The sequence below is a fragment of the Aythya fuligula genome, chromosome 4 (assembly GCF_009819795.1).
Source record: "Aythya fuligula isolate bAytFul2 chromosome 4, bAytFul2.pri, whole genome shotgun sequence".
In the NCBI taxonomy this organism is placed as follows: domain Eukaryota; kingdom Metazoa; phylum Chordata; class Aves; order Anseriformes; family Anatidae; genus Aythya; species Aythya fuligula.
Genome location: NC_045562.1, coordinates 42,761,633 through 42,775,434, shown reverse-complemented (window position 1 = coordinate 42,775,434; position 13,802 = coordinate 42,761,633). Strand labels below are relative to the sequence as shown.

The window sequence follows — 13,802 nt, the reverse complement described above, 5'->3', positions numbered from 1 at the left end:
ATCTTCCAAAGACTTCAGACAGGGGCCTCATTGAAGTATGTTGCAGCTTCCTTTGGGCTCACAAAGTTGACTTCCTTCCTTCAGAAATCAAAGGTGTGCATATGGACACCTGGATGACTGTCTAATACAGCACCAAGATGCAGCTGAAACTTATACCGAGGGCTAAGTGCTCCAGTCCTGGCTCACTGACTTTGATGCCCCTGTGGGCTGAATCAACACATTGCTCTAAGATGGCTGCACAGGTGCTCCTCTCATGTTATGTTTTTTGTTTTTTGTTTTTTTTTTTTTTCTTCTGTGAGGGAAATAATCAGGCAAATGTTTCTGGGAGTGAAAAAAAGATTTTTTGATGCCCTGAAGTTTTTATTTGGGCTTACCCTGATGAATGTTGTGAAATTCTAGTAATTTGTTAGGAGACATGCTCAATGTCAGCTAAAAAGAAGAGTTGCTATAATATGTAGAAAACTATAATTTTGAAGCTAAAAAAAAAAAAAAAAGAATCGAATGCATTTAGCCAGAGAGTTTCCATCTACAGAATAATTCTCTTTACTTGCCTCTGCTTGTCTTCTGTCTTTTAAATTGCATTCACATTTAACGCACGTGAAATGTTTCACGTTGCCAGACATGGTATAAGCCTGCACTCAGAGCCTTGTGGACTTCTTGTTCCTAATGTTGGAAGATGTAATCTAGCCAAAATCCCCTCTAGATGGCTCTGATGCTTTCATTACATTACCAATCTTTGCTTAGATCCTTGTCTGACCCCTTTCCCTTATCTGTAGCTTTGTTCTCATTTAGAATTATAAGTTTGAAGGTTCCTATTTCTTTTTATCCATGGAGGAGATCTGTCTCAGTAATACAAGCTTTTGCATGCTGCCCCATTAGTGTCTCATCTTAATCCATGCCTTGAGGGTCCAAATCTAGGGAGGATGGAATAATTCAGTCTCCATACAGATCTTGGACTCTTGTCAACTGTGCCAACAAGTGTGCCAATTAAAATTGTGTTTTCTTGACATTGCAGACCAGCCTACTGCAGAGAATATAGATATATAAAATATATATAAAATGGATTTATAATTTAGGTTTCAGAAAAATAATGATTTTCCCTCCAAAATTTTCTGACTTGTATCATGTCATTGTTCATGATTTAGTCAGAACCTGGAATGCTACCTTCAGATTATGGAAGCTGGCAAAATTCATAACCTGGCAAAAGGGAAAATATTCACATAACTCTCGGCAAGAAACCAAATCAAACTATTCTTTTTAATTGCAGGTGAGTAATAGCACTCTTACATTTCATACAAATAACGTCAGCACTCTGCTGCTCTGTGATTGATGGGATGTTTTAAGTGGAGTGCTTTAATTCAGCACAGCTGGACGTCTCTTGTTGGATCCCCTCCTATGCTCAGAAAACTTTATTTTTAGATGTATTGGCAATAACTTTGCCCTGTTAAGGCAGAAAAATATCCCTTAGAGTGTAGATGTGGTATGGTCAACTCTTTGTTTTATCAGTGTCTCTGCTAATGAAAACTGGCAATTACTGTTTGGCTGTTTGTTTTTTTGTTTTGTTTTGTTTGTTTTTTTTTTTTAACCAGGCCATTTGGTCTTCAAGGTATTGTTCTAGTTTTGTACTGAATTGTAATGGTCTATCACATGAATTACTTCTCTGTAAAGTTAAGTGGTTCCTTGTAGTGGTTTCCAAAGGAGCTTTTCCTTTTCCAGGATCTCTGACTACCATTTTGTTGCTTGTTGGTGCCAGGATTAAGCATCTGGTTGCAGCTTTAGGAGAATGTCCCATGCTCCTTTAACCCACATGTCCCACACTCCTTTAACCCACGCGCATGGCAAGCGGCAGAGAAGGGACAATAGGAAACTGCTGATAGGGAAAACGTTTAGGTTGTGCAGATGCTTCAGTGCCTAGTTTAAGTCCAGTGTAGATTTGAAGGGGATTAGGCAGCAGTTGTTTATGGTCCTTCACAGCACCAGAGTGCTTTGCCCAGCCAATGAAGTGTGCTTAGGGAATGATGACTGCTGGGTGTTTGGAGAAAGGAGGAAGACATTAAATTATTTCTATTAAGCTTCCAAAACTTCCACTGTTTAGTAAATGGCAGGGTTCTTCAAGGATTGGACTCTTACCACTCCGCAGACTATGGAGTTCATTTAAACTAGGCACATATCTACTTAATACATTAAGTTCCCCAGCATCAGACTCACAAGGACTTATTTACAGTCTCTGACTAGAATCAACATGAGCTTTCAGAGCCCTGGAGTACATAATAACAGGAAAATCGTGTTTCTAGTTAAACATATCCCCAGGGAAAGCCTGGTAAATGTCCAGGGTAGTGATTAGGAAAGGTTAACTTATGATGTGACAAGGAAAGTAGTACAACTAAGATAACACTAATAAATGACACCAGTGCTGAAAAATGATAAATTATTCTGATACGTTCTGTTAAAAAAGAAATAAATAAACTGAGCAGTTTTTAGAGGAATATTCTGAATCTATCTGTGGCTATGTGCAGTTACCTACTATACAAGCATATCAATTTGGATGTCTGCATGTGGAAAATGTATTACCAAAGGAATTATTTAATGTGTAAGGAGTTGTCCAGTGTTCTCTATGCAGGAAAGGACATTATACTAACTTCCAATTAGGGCAACTATCATGAGTGGGGAGACACAATGTCTTTTGCATTGGAGGAAAATTCCAGTGACAGAAAACTTTTCTGAATGACTGAAAGCAAGTTTGCAAGGGAGAGACAGTTTACTCTTTGCTCTGGTTCATTTTATGCTTCATACATTGTAATCCTTCGATTATGGAGTTAGGAAAATGAATCATGGGGAATTACTACCAAAACAAGCAAACCCCCAAATCTCCAATATTAAAAAAAAAACTTCTTTTTTAAGGAAGAATTTTATTGTTGTTGATTATTTTTTCCTGTGTATAGATTTTACACCATAATCTCCTTTCCTTCTGCTTTAGTTATACCCATTACTATCACTGTGTTTCTGGCAAATATATACTTTTAGATTTTATTCCTTGTTGCACTGCAAGTGATTCTTGTACAGGCTTTCAGTTGTGCTTGCCCTCTACTACTGAAATCTGAAATACAGATTTCATTGGAAGAGTTCACTATGAAAGAAATTAGGCAGCGTTGTAAAGTTTGGGATCTAAATCATTTTGTCTTGCTCAGTATTTGAATAATCACTCATTATTTGGGACTTGCTGTTACTCTGATGGACTCAGTGTTTCTATTCAAAGCCAAAGACTCCTATGGCATCCAGTTCAGTAGTTATTTTAGCTGCTGTTTATTTGGGTGTCTGTGTATTATGCTCCAGTGCACTGTGTAGACATACTCAAGACATATTTTTTAGGGGAGTAGATGGAGTCTTTAGCACAATAAATCAGAGACTCATTACTGATGCATCGAGTTCCCGTAGGTATCTGTTAAAAAAAAAAAAAAAAAAAAGTGTTTCCTTAAGTCTGTTCTTGAAGTCTGAAGCAGTAGGTTCATTACAGTTTTACTTAATTTAAGAAAGACTCTCTCCATTTCAACAGGAAGATAAGGCTTCCTGACCAAAAAAAAAAAAAAAAAAAAAAAAAAAAGTGTTTTGAATTATATATAATGTGTATTCTATGGCACTTAAAGAGAAACTTTCTCAAAATACTGACTAGAATGCTCTTTCCCTACCTCCCCCAAAATGGATAAACTAAATTTGCCTAGTTGATGGTGTTATAAATCATACATCTACTATGCAGTCATGCCAAAATGTTAGAACTTGAGTGTTTACATCCAGAATGAGCTAATGTTCAGCAAGGTCTAGTATATGTGCTTTACACCATGATGTATGAGATGTCTCACTAAAGTAAGAAGCTGATCACGGTGTATGTCTCTGACTCCTTTCCACATTCAGGCACTTAGTAGTGAGGGTCTAATTTTGGAAGTCAGTGAGGTTTGTAAACCTCTATATCTCTGAGCATCACACTAATTCTTCAGGGCTTTTGCAGGCATAACAAAATTTGTATCAGAAATAAGCTAGCTGCAGACAGAGTTGCAGGTTGAGAAGGTCTCTTTTATATTAACCTAGGTATGTACTTAGGATTGCTTGCTTTCTTCTGCAGTTTCTTAGTGCTACTCTTATTCTTGTAGCATGACGGTAAGAATTTCAGTACCTTTACCATGTTAATGGTGTTCTCAGTATTGCTATGTGAATTATAAATAGACACCTATGGCAGCTGCCAGCCTCTGTTAGGACCACAGTCTTTCAAAAGGCAATGCATCCAGCCCCTGCAGGAAAGTGACTGGGCATAGGACATCCTATGTTGGAGGAATGGACCCTACGTAGACCCCAAGTCCCACCTGACGTACAAGGGGCACATGTGGTGCTAGACTGGGCTGTAGGAAAGCAGGGCTTTCCCTTTCAAAATTTTTCCAAAACAGCTTTCAAGATATCCTCTCATTCCCAAGGTGGTGCCGTTCCTATCTTTCTTCAGCTGTGGTTGCCAGACAGGGAAGCAATTCAAAACAAATTGATGCCTGGTCTGGGCTGGTGGTCTAAAATTCAGCAAGAAAAATAACACCATAAGATTTGCTGTTCAAAAAGTCAGCTAAAAAATGAATATATTTGCCACTGAGACCAAATAATACCTGATATTTATTTCAGCTCTGTTTAAAGGCTGCATGAAAAGCCTTCATTTACATAAAGATGCCAAGCTGAGAAGAAAAGGTTAATTCTAGATACGTTTCTCAGGAAAACTGGTACCTTTTCACTTTTATTCTGTAATGAGAAAATTGCAAAACTGGAGCACAACACAGAAACATTGTGTCAAAGCTAAGGCCAGTTGCTGTAATTCTCTAGCTTTTCCTTTAGTTACAGATGTTTGTAATAATACCAAAACTCTTTTTCTCAAATGGCTGCAGCCACAGCTATGACTCTCTGAGCAGTGAATTACAACTAGAATGCTATGTGTTTCAACCAGTTAAAAACACTAAAATTACTTTCTTCCCTCTTGCTCTTCCATCCTTTCTTCTTTGCAGATGGCAGAGGACAATATGCTGGGTCTGCAATAACATTGACTCAAAATTCCTTGCTAATTGTGAAATAACTTCCTAAAGATTGCAAGCAAAAGGAAGTCAGAGAACAAAGCAATGTCAAGTATGCACATGTCACAACACAATGTGCTGATTCCAAGCCTTTGGAAACATGCTGAAAGACATGTCTTGGAAAAAAAAAAAAAAGCCACCAAAAAACAGGGAAATGCTTCCACACAGACTTTCAGCATGAAAACAACAGCTGAATGCGCCTGTTCCCACCAGGAAAAAATACCCTGAAATAACAAAAGGTGGTGGAAAGCTAGAAATGAAATCATCAGATGGTGAGTATGTTTTTTTGTCTGTTACTAAAACTTACATAGACTGTACTTCCACTACATTGTAAATCAAGGGATCAATCTGGAGTAGCGTTTGACAGCAAGGTGCCAAGAAGACCAAGAAAAATGTAATGTATAAACAGGTCTCTTTTACAATGAAAGACTAGTAGAACAAAACAGGAGGAAAGCAAACAAAGGGCAACACTTTCAGATAGCGTATCTGAAGGAATGCAAACTCTGTGCATTCCTGATCACTCCTGTAGGTACTGAAGGTATAAAAGACACACTCTTGAGGAGAATGGCATACACAGTGTTTCTTTGTGAAAGAGTCCACATACATTCCCTTCACAACCACAGGTAAACCTTTGTATCATTGGTATACTCCAAAGATGTGTTTTCAGTTAGGTCTACACTGTTGGCTTGCTGAGTCCAATTTTCTGTCATCTTAAGAGCTAAGGGTTAAATAAATTCTGTGGGCAAATTATAGGATCCCAGAAAAGATTATATGTACAACATAAATGAAACACTGCATGCATCTGACTTAATATGTTGCAAAATACCACCTCGAGAAACAGGAATATCATATGTAAATGCAAATGAAGGAATGTTTAGTAATGAATAATGATATGACTAGTCATTTTTCTTTTAAAGCCGACAGAACAAAATAAACTTATTCCTAGTTTGTTCAGGCAGAAACAAATACTGAGATGAAAAGCAAGTTGTCTAACATCATATATCAGCTCTGGAATAAGTACTTCAGCTTCAGCTTCTCAAGTGACTTTATAAAACTGTTGCTCTTTGTTAACTGCTAGACCCCAAAGAGCACTCATGACAAGTGCACCTGAAAGGCTTGTTTTGCATTCGTTGCTACTAGTTGTGCTCCTATAGATGCATGCCATAAAATGACCTCAGGGTTTGTTAGTGTTTTCTGTAGTAGGCTTGATATGCATGACAAGGAAACCCAACCTTACTTTAAGCAAAAGTTATTCAGATATGTTTAACCAAAATTTTCTTGAGATATGTTAAAATCTGGCATAAATGTTTCTGCTGAATATATAAAAAGTGCTCCTATGATTATAAAAGCTGAACATGGAATAAGATGAGGAAATATTTGTTTACCCTGGCTGCAAACCGTGGAATGGCTCTTAAACATATTTGTCTGTTCCATATTCCTTGTCAGTGCACTTTCTGGGATTCAGGTTATTCCGGCTGACTCAAATTTAGACTCCAACTCTATGAAGCACCATTTAAATTTGGTGCTCAGCCATCTTTCGTAGATTTTAATGCAATTAATGGATTTTTCCTTCCCCTCTTGAGCTAAATTGAGAATATCCGACTAAGTCTTGCTATGCAAATGATGTTCATGGAAAATGTGACTCCTTTCAAACCAACACTGATTTTTTTTTTTTGTATTATTATTATTGTTATTTTTAGAGTAAACAAGAACCTGACCAAAACCTGAGCCTTCTATTTTTTAATCTCACTGTTTGACATGTAAGTTTGTAATTTACTTCTCTGAACTGTAGCCTGTTATGCATGCAGGACTTTATGCATATATTGTGTCTCCATAGGCAATGAAATTTGCATCAGTTGCTGGTCCCAGCCAAGCATGATGCATGTGTAGACAGTGATGCAGTGGAGGACTGGTGTCTGCACTCGGGGTGTACAACTAATGCCCAAGTGTACAACTTCACCCTACCAACACAAGGCAAACAGTTTTGCACCAGTGGTGAACTTGAGAAGATGCCAGAAAATGCAAGTATAGGTGTTAGGCAAATTGGCACTAAAAAGAAACCTTCTGCGACAGTAGATCGCTAATGCAGATGCCCTTTGAGACTGAGACTATGCCCGACTGCAGTACAGTCAAACGAGGGAGTGAGATATTCCTTTACACTGTGCATGGCCACATAACATTTGGGAACTGGCAGGGGCAGGCAGGTAATTAGGCATGTGAAGCTGTCAGGCAGTCAAGGGAAAGAGAGAGGGGGAATGAACCTTTAAAATAGCTTTTGGTTTGCACTTGTGTTGGGCCTGCCAGAGGTTTGGAAATAATGCAGAGGAAGAACCTGTTGTCATGTGTACAATACTCTAGCAAATTGCTTTTCGAGAGCCAATGGAGTAGTGATAATTCTTCTCAGACACCTGCATAAATTAATTGGAAGCTAATGTTAGTTTAAAAAAAAAAAAAAAGAAAAAAAGAAAAGAAAAAAAAGAGAGGAAATAAAAATTTGAATCCAAGCCATCTTATACTGTCCAAAAACACTGAATAGATTATAGCAGGTGGCCTGACCACCTGTGCTTGTCTACTTCCATTCCAAATAATCTCCTTATCGAATGCAGGGAGGAGCAGACACCCGGGAGGGTCTCACAGGAAGAGCAGAGGCTGAAAAACAGAGTGACTAGCCAGAGAGATAGGAACCTGCAGTGCAGGGAATATATAACTTGGGGAAAGCATTACAGACAAATCCTTGTCTCATTTACAACTTGTATATCTGCAGGGATTTTTCTGGCTTCAGGGGCAGCCCTTTGCATTTATGTCATGTTGGTAATGGATGGGAGGTAAGAGGTCCTGCAATTCAAATGTATAAGCTACCATTTTCTAATGGCTTGCAGAAAGAAAAGGCCAGTCAAACAAGGCTTTTATAATAGCACCTATTTTCTTTATCCGGCCTAGATTGCTACAGGAAATGCTTTAATTTAATAGAGGAGTAAGTGGATGCATTGCACGATTTCCAAATGGCACACTAACAACATAATGGTTCCTACCCTCTGCATTGCAAGAAGTGTGGTTTGTTTCGTAGTGGGCTTCAGCTACAATATCTTTTTATGACTGTCACTTTGAGTAAAAGAAAACAAAGTGCTGGCTAAGAAAAAAATAACAATAAACCCTGTTTCTGTCATGTATCTGAATATTCCCCTTCACTCATTCTTTTCTGTGCGTGAAATTTCTTAGGTAAATATGTCTAGAAGGGAAAAGGTACCTCAAAGGAGCCTGCTGCTGCCAGCATATATCCTTGCATTCAAGTGAGATCTTTTGAAGTGAAAACATGCTCAAAGTTGAGGACTTCTTTGTCAAGCTGCCTGCTGGGTATGTCACACACCCCAGAGCTGATAGATCTACCTTTTCACAAGCTGTTCCTTAGCAGAGTGAAGTTCTTGTTCCTCAAATGGCAGCCAGTGCTTCTTTCTCATTAGGTCTGTTCAGCACAGTGCAGCATTGCACTGCTACAACTAAATGGATTCTTGTGTGGGAGCCAGCTCAGTACTAGTTTGCACCCAGAACTGGCCTCTAAGTTCTTTATAAATTTCTCATCTCAGCCCAGAGGCTTCTAGAGCTTCCTGTCTGCTTTAAGCTGTACAGAATACTTAGCGATAACTTCTTCTGAGATCTGCTATACAGTCCTCATTGCCGTTCTTCCATCTGGTCCTCATTGACAGGATATTTTTCTGTCCTGTAATGATCAGTTTGGTAACAGCCCTGATGCTGGATTTGCTGTTCTGTAAAGTCCAGCTGTTAGTCCTAAACTTGTCTTAATTCCTTTTCCATTTTGCGACACAAGAGGATATAGACAGATGTGAAGCCTATTGAAACCAATTGGAAAGGTTCACTGGCCCTCTGGGTAAGGGTGAGAGACCCCAAGATCTTTTTTTTCCATTGTGATAATTATACATTAAAAAGAACATCCAGAATAGTTTCTACAACTTTTATAGTTTTGTTTGTTTGTTTGTTTGTTTGTTTGTTTTGTTTTTGTTTTTGTTTTTCCCCTCAGTGGAGAATACCTTCATTTTCGACTTAACGTTGTATTCTCAACGTAAAGTATTGTTGATCTTGATAGATATTTGGCTGGTTCATTTTGAATGACAGTCCTGAGATTCTTGAGTCATTCTGAATTAAAAGAATAGTGCTACTATTTTCTTTCATGAATCAGAAGTCTTTCATTTCCTGCATGATGTGGTCAAGACAACAGTGTCCTAATTGTACCTATACTGTTTGCCACGGTGTTTTAGAGCACACAATGTTTTGGAGTACCAAGGTGTCTTGGAGTTACTTTTGTTATGGAAATATTTCCCAATCCAAACCCTCCCCTGTCTCCCCCCATCCCCTTCATTTTTAAAAGTATTTAAGATCTGTGTTTATTATCTATAAATATTTATTCCTGGTTAAAAATTGCTTGGCATTTAAGAGCTAGAGAAAGAAGCATTTTATTTTTTTTGTTCCTATGACTGTCAGAATATACAGAGTTTGTGCTAAATTTTCAACCAAAAATGCCACATATGCAAAATAAGGATTAAGGTTCTAGAAGGATAGAATTCTATTCTATTTCTGTTATTCTGAAGGGTGATGACTTTATACATTCATATACTTGTACAGTGTGGCCAACTCTATGGTAACTTTTCATTCATCAATTTGGCACTTTTACAGGCTCAGCTAGCATTGCACTAACATGCTTTTTTAATATTTAATTTCCTTGACTGAATCCAACAAACAAAGAAGAGAAAGATTAAAATAACAAGAAGTACATTGACCTAAATTCAGTTCGAAGTTTATTCTGGCTTCCGCTGTGTACTTTTAGCAGAGGAGCAAGAAGGTTGTTGGTGAATGAAGCAGCAGAAATGTTTGTGCTCTCCTCGCTTGTGAAAGAGTCATGTCAGAACAGGACAGGCCTAGAAGGATTTGCTGTGAAGAAGTGGCAGCAGTGCTGGTGCCAGCTTCTTTAGACCTTCTTCTTCCTGGAAATGTGTTATAATATTGATCAAGAAGCAGTAATCTGTAAGGTTCCTGACAAAATGAATCTTCCTAAGAAACTCTGAGCAGGCATTCAAAATTGAGTAGGATGGAACAATTGCTATTGAATTTAGTTTGAGGACTTTATTACTGGAGTAATTAACACAAGAAGAAGAATGTGTGTGGTACAATTCAGATCATGGCTTCAGGAGTATTTGTTTCAGTGTTGTCATGTCCATATTGGGTTCAGCACTGGCCAGGAAACATAGGATGAAGAACCAACTTATATTAAGTTTCTGTTGACCCTACTCCAAGGCCATAGCAGTTCCTATTTTAGGAAGAGCATCCTTTTCCAGATGAGTCTTCATCATCCTTCAATTCAGGTTGCTAGAAAGCAGTTCTGTCATAGAAACAGCTAGGGAATCACACTAGAATTAGTTTTTACCTATATATAAAAACCATCCAAAGATGTCACCTGCCAGAAATTCTGTGCTAATGTTGCAAAGACCAGAACTTAAATGTTAGGAAATGTCATATTTATAGCTGCCAGCAGAACCTTAATTTAGCCCCTTTCTATGTTAGGATATAGTCTTTAATTGCATAATCACATACTATTTTTTCCAAAGGACCTCTGCCTCACTCAGGGCACAGGACCTACAAGAGGGCTGAGTAGAGGTTATGCAGGCACACATAAATCTGTCACTTCCTAATTTGGCTGTGCTTGACTTTGCAACCTAAATAATTTTGCTTTCAGTTAGATGCATTTGATTTTTTTTTTCCTTACACCATGCTATAGGACTATTCTGTAAAAGGTCTTCTTTGGTGGGACTTTGGACATCAGCTTGCAGACTCCTAAAGGAGACATAGTTAAGAAATGGATAATCCAGTAAACACAGCCCCCATGCATTTTAAACATGCCTAGACTAACACTTCATTTGCTCTCAGTTTGGAGTGTCACATGGTGTTTCAAGTGCTAAAAGATTTACTATGGTTTATGGCTCAAATATTTCTAACTCAATTTGTCATTTAGCACCAAACTCCCCTGTCCTGCAGCACACTCTAAGGCTAAAGGGCATTGAAGCATTCTCCTGCTTAACTGCCCGTGGATTGGAATAGCTTTTGTGACCTTTCTATTGCTCTTGGGATCTTTTATGAAATTAATTATTAAAATGCTAGGCCTCAGGTCTATCTGTGATGTAATGCTTGAGGTTTTCAGAGCAAAACCAGATTCCTTCAGTCACAATAGTTTTCATACATTAAACAGTTTCTACTTGAAAAGAGAGGTCCTTCAGTGCAATTTTACTTTTTAAATCAACCTTATTACCATTTTGCCCTTCTACAACACACTATTAACTGAGTGCATTTCCATTAAATTTCAAAGTATGTCTTAGTCTTTATGACTGGATGTTACTTTTAAAACTCTCAAGTTCTGGCAGGTATGACCTCGGGTGCAAACATAACTTTATTTGTGAAGAAAAAGCTATTTAGCTGTGAAGCTTTGATTATGGTTCCATAATTAAAGCATTTGGACATTACTACAGTGAATGGGCTGAAAATACAAGTGCATGTCAAATTACGAACAGGAAACAGAAACACAGATAATAAGAATAAAGTTTGGGGGATAGACTGTCACATCCAATTCTGGTAGCCTTGCAAAGGCAGAACGTCTTTCCCAGTCAATGCAAGTCCACCTTCAGACTGTTAAGTGAGGAGAATGTTACCGCTGTAGAAGAACTGGAAAGGAGAACAAGAAAGTTTAATGGAGGATTTTGGAAAATACCTGCCCCTGTTTTGTACTGTATGTTAAACCACGAGAGGCTGGATATCTGTCTATACTTACCAGTTACCAGAAAGAGTCCTTAAGGCCAGGAGGTTTGTGTTTAATCAGTGGCCAGATAAATAGGTATGTCATTTGTAAAAAGAATATGCTACAGGACTGCATATGAGTCTATCAGAACCATAAGTACTGCGTGGCAAATGCATTTAGAGGCAGGTCTGAAATTGATCGTGCAAGCAGAGATCTGTTACAATTAAGGTTTTCATAGCCTCAGTGAATGCTGATTTTGAGTGGAGATTCAGCTGTGAAACACTGAAAACTTTCAGTGTAGATAAGTCTGGGGCACAAGCTAGATGAGCAATCTGAGGCAGCACTGATAGAATCCTCCATTTTTCTCTTTCCAATTTCTCTCTGTCTGGGTTTACTAGATTACACAACAAATATGAACTAATATTCTAGTCTGCAGAGAGTTCTCGTCCTCATGTTTGGAGGACCCAGGGATTTCATAACAGTTTTATGAGATGAGTTTAGAGCTGCTTTTTGGAAAAGTGTTTTTAAATGGAGGATGTGTTTTATCTCTCTTTAGAACATATTTTCTTGATTAGACTGGCAAGGATTCATATTTTTGGAATAATTTAAGCAGTGTGGATGCAGGGCCCAAATTGTGTTGACCTTAAATAGAATCCTGGTGAAGAGAATGTTGAAATAATGAAGAAAAGTTCAGTTTTGTGTTGAAGAACAGGGTCAGTGAGAAATATTTCAGCTGTTATACTATCCTGATTTAGAAAGCAAATGAAAGGCTTCTGTGCATCATATTGACGTGATGTGACTGAATGAATGCAGATGCATCATGATCTGAAGTCTGCTAAATTTGTGTTCAGAGGGGTGTGAATATATAAGAGAGCCTGTTCCTTGGAGAAGCCAACCACTAGTTCTGGAAAGATCCCAGCAAATCACAGGGAAGTTATGCAACTAATCTTTATTGCTAGGATGTAGTGCAAAATAAGATGACATCAGTTTATTCAGTTTATGGGCATGACAGATGTTAGAGGTTATCACCAGTGTCAGGTCAGGCACAGGGCCCAGGACCTGCCCGAAGGACTCAGCCAAAAGTGTTCTGGGCATACAATTTGTGGTCTGTCGTGGGAGTTGTTTTTTATACTTCAATGATTTTTTGAGTTTTCTGTTAGGCTACACCTTATGCAGTAGACATAAAAGAGAAGAACGTGATCAAAGCCAGACCTAACAAAGAAGAATGATTACAGTATCTGTCGATATCTAACACTTTATGCTACTACAGGATTGGGGATAATATCAGGAAAACTGAGTTCCCATGGAAAGCAGAATTTCAAATTTGTTTTTCTGTTAACTCAGTTGGGCAAAGAGTGGCAGGTGACGCCTAACCAGTTGCCTGTTTTCATTCCTTTTCTGAAATGTCCATTCATTCTCTCTGTTCACTGCATGGGAGCTTACAGTTTCAGCCTTGTGTACATGCCCAAGAGAGTGGCCCCTGAAAGATTAGTTATTATTTCCCTGAATTGGTAGCCTTCTGAGAGCTTAAATGGATCTAGCCCTTAGTGTATGAAGTCTTGAAAGAGTAAAAATGCTAGTCACTCAAATAGTTGCATATATAGGTGGCCAACACTTGCAGTTACTATCAATCAGAGCCTAAGCAACAAACCTTCCAGCCCATGCGGGTTTAAAGGGAAAATGCTGTGGGTAGATCTGCAACATACAGTTCTACCTGAGGTCAGCTAGGCATACTCAGTGTAGGTGGTATTTCTATGTGGTCCAGATAATGAAACCCAGCAACTGTATAGCTGGATCAGCATGTGGCTGTGCATGGGGTAGTTAGCCTCACTCAGCAGAAGCATTTGGTGTGAAAAGTCTGTAGCATGACTGTTTTTTGTTTTTATTTTTAGTTGGAAGGAAAA

The 13,802-nt window shown here is 38.4% G+C and overlaps 1 long non-coding RNA gene across 1 annotated transcript in view; it reads left to right on the top strand.

Moving 5' to 3' along the window:
- LOC116488710 overlaps positions 1-13,802 on the top strand; it is a 156,397-nt gene that overhangs the window by 130,513 nt on the left and 12,082 nt on the right. The window contains exon 4 of the long non-coding RNA XR_004253215.1: positions 5,034-5,371. This is a non-coding gene — a long non-coding RNA (uncharacterized LOC116488710). The remainder of the gene's footprint in view (positions 1-5,033; positions 5,372-13,802) is intronic.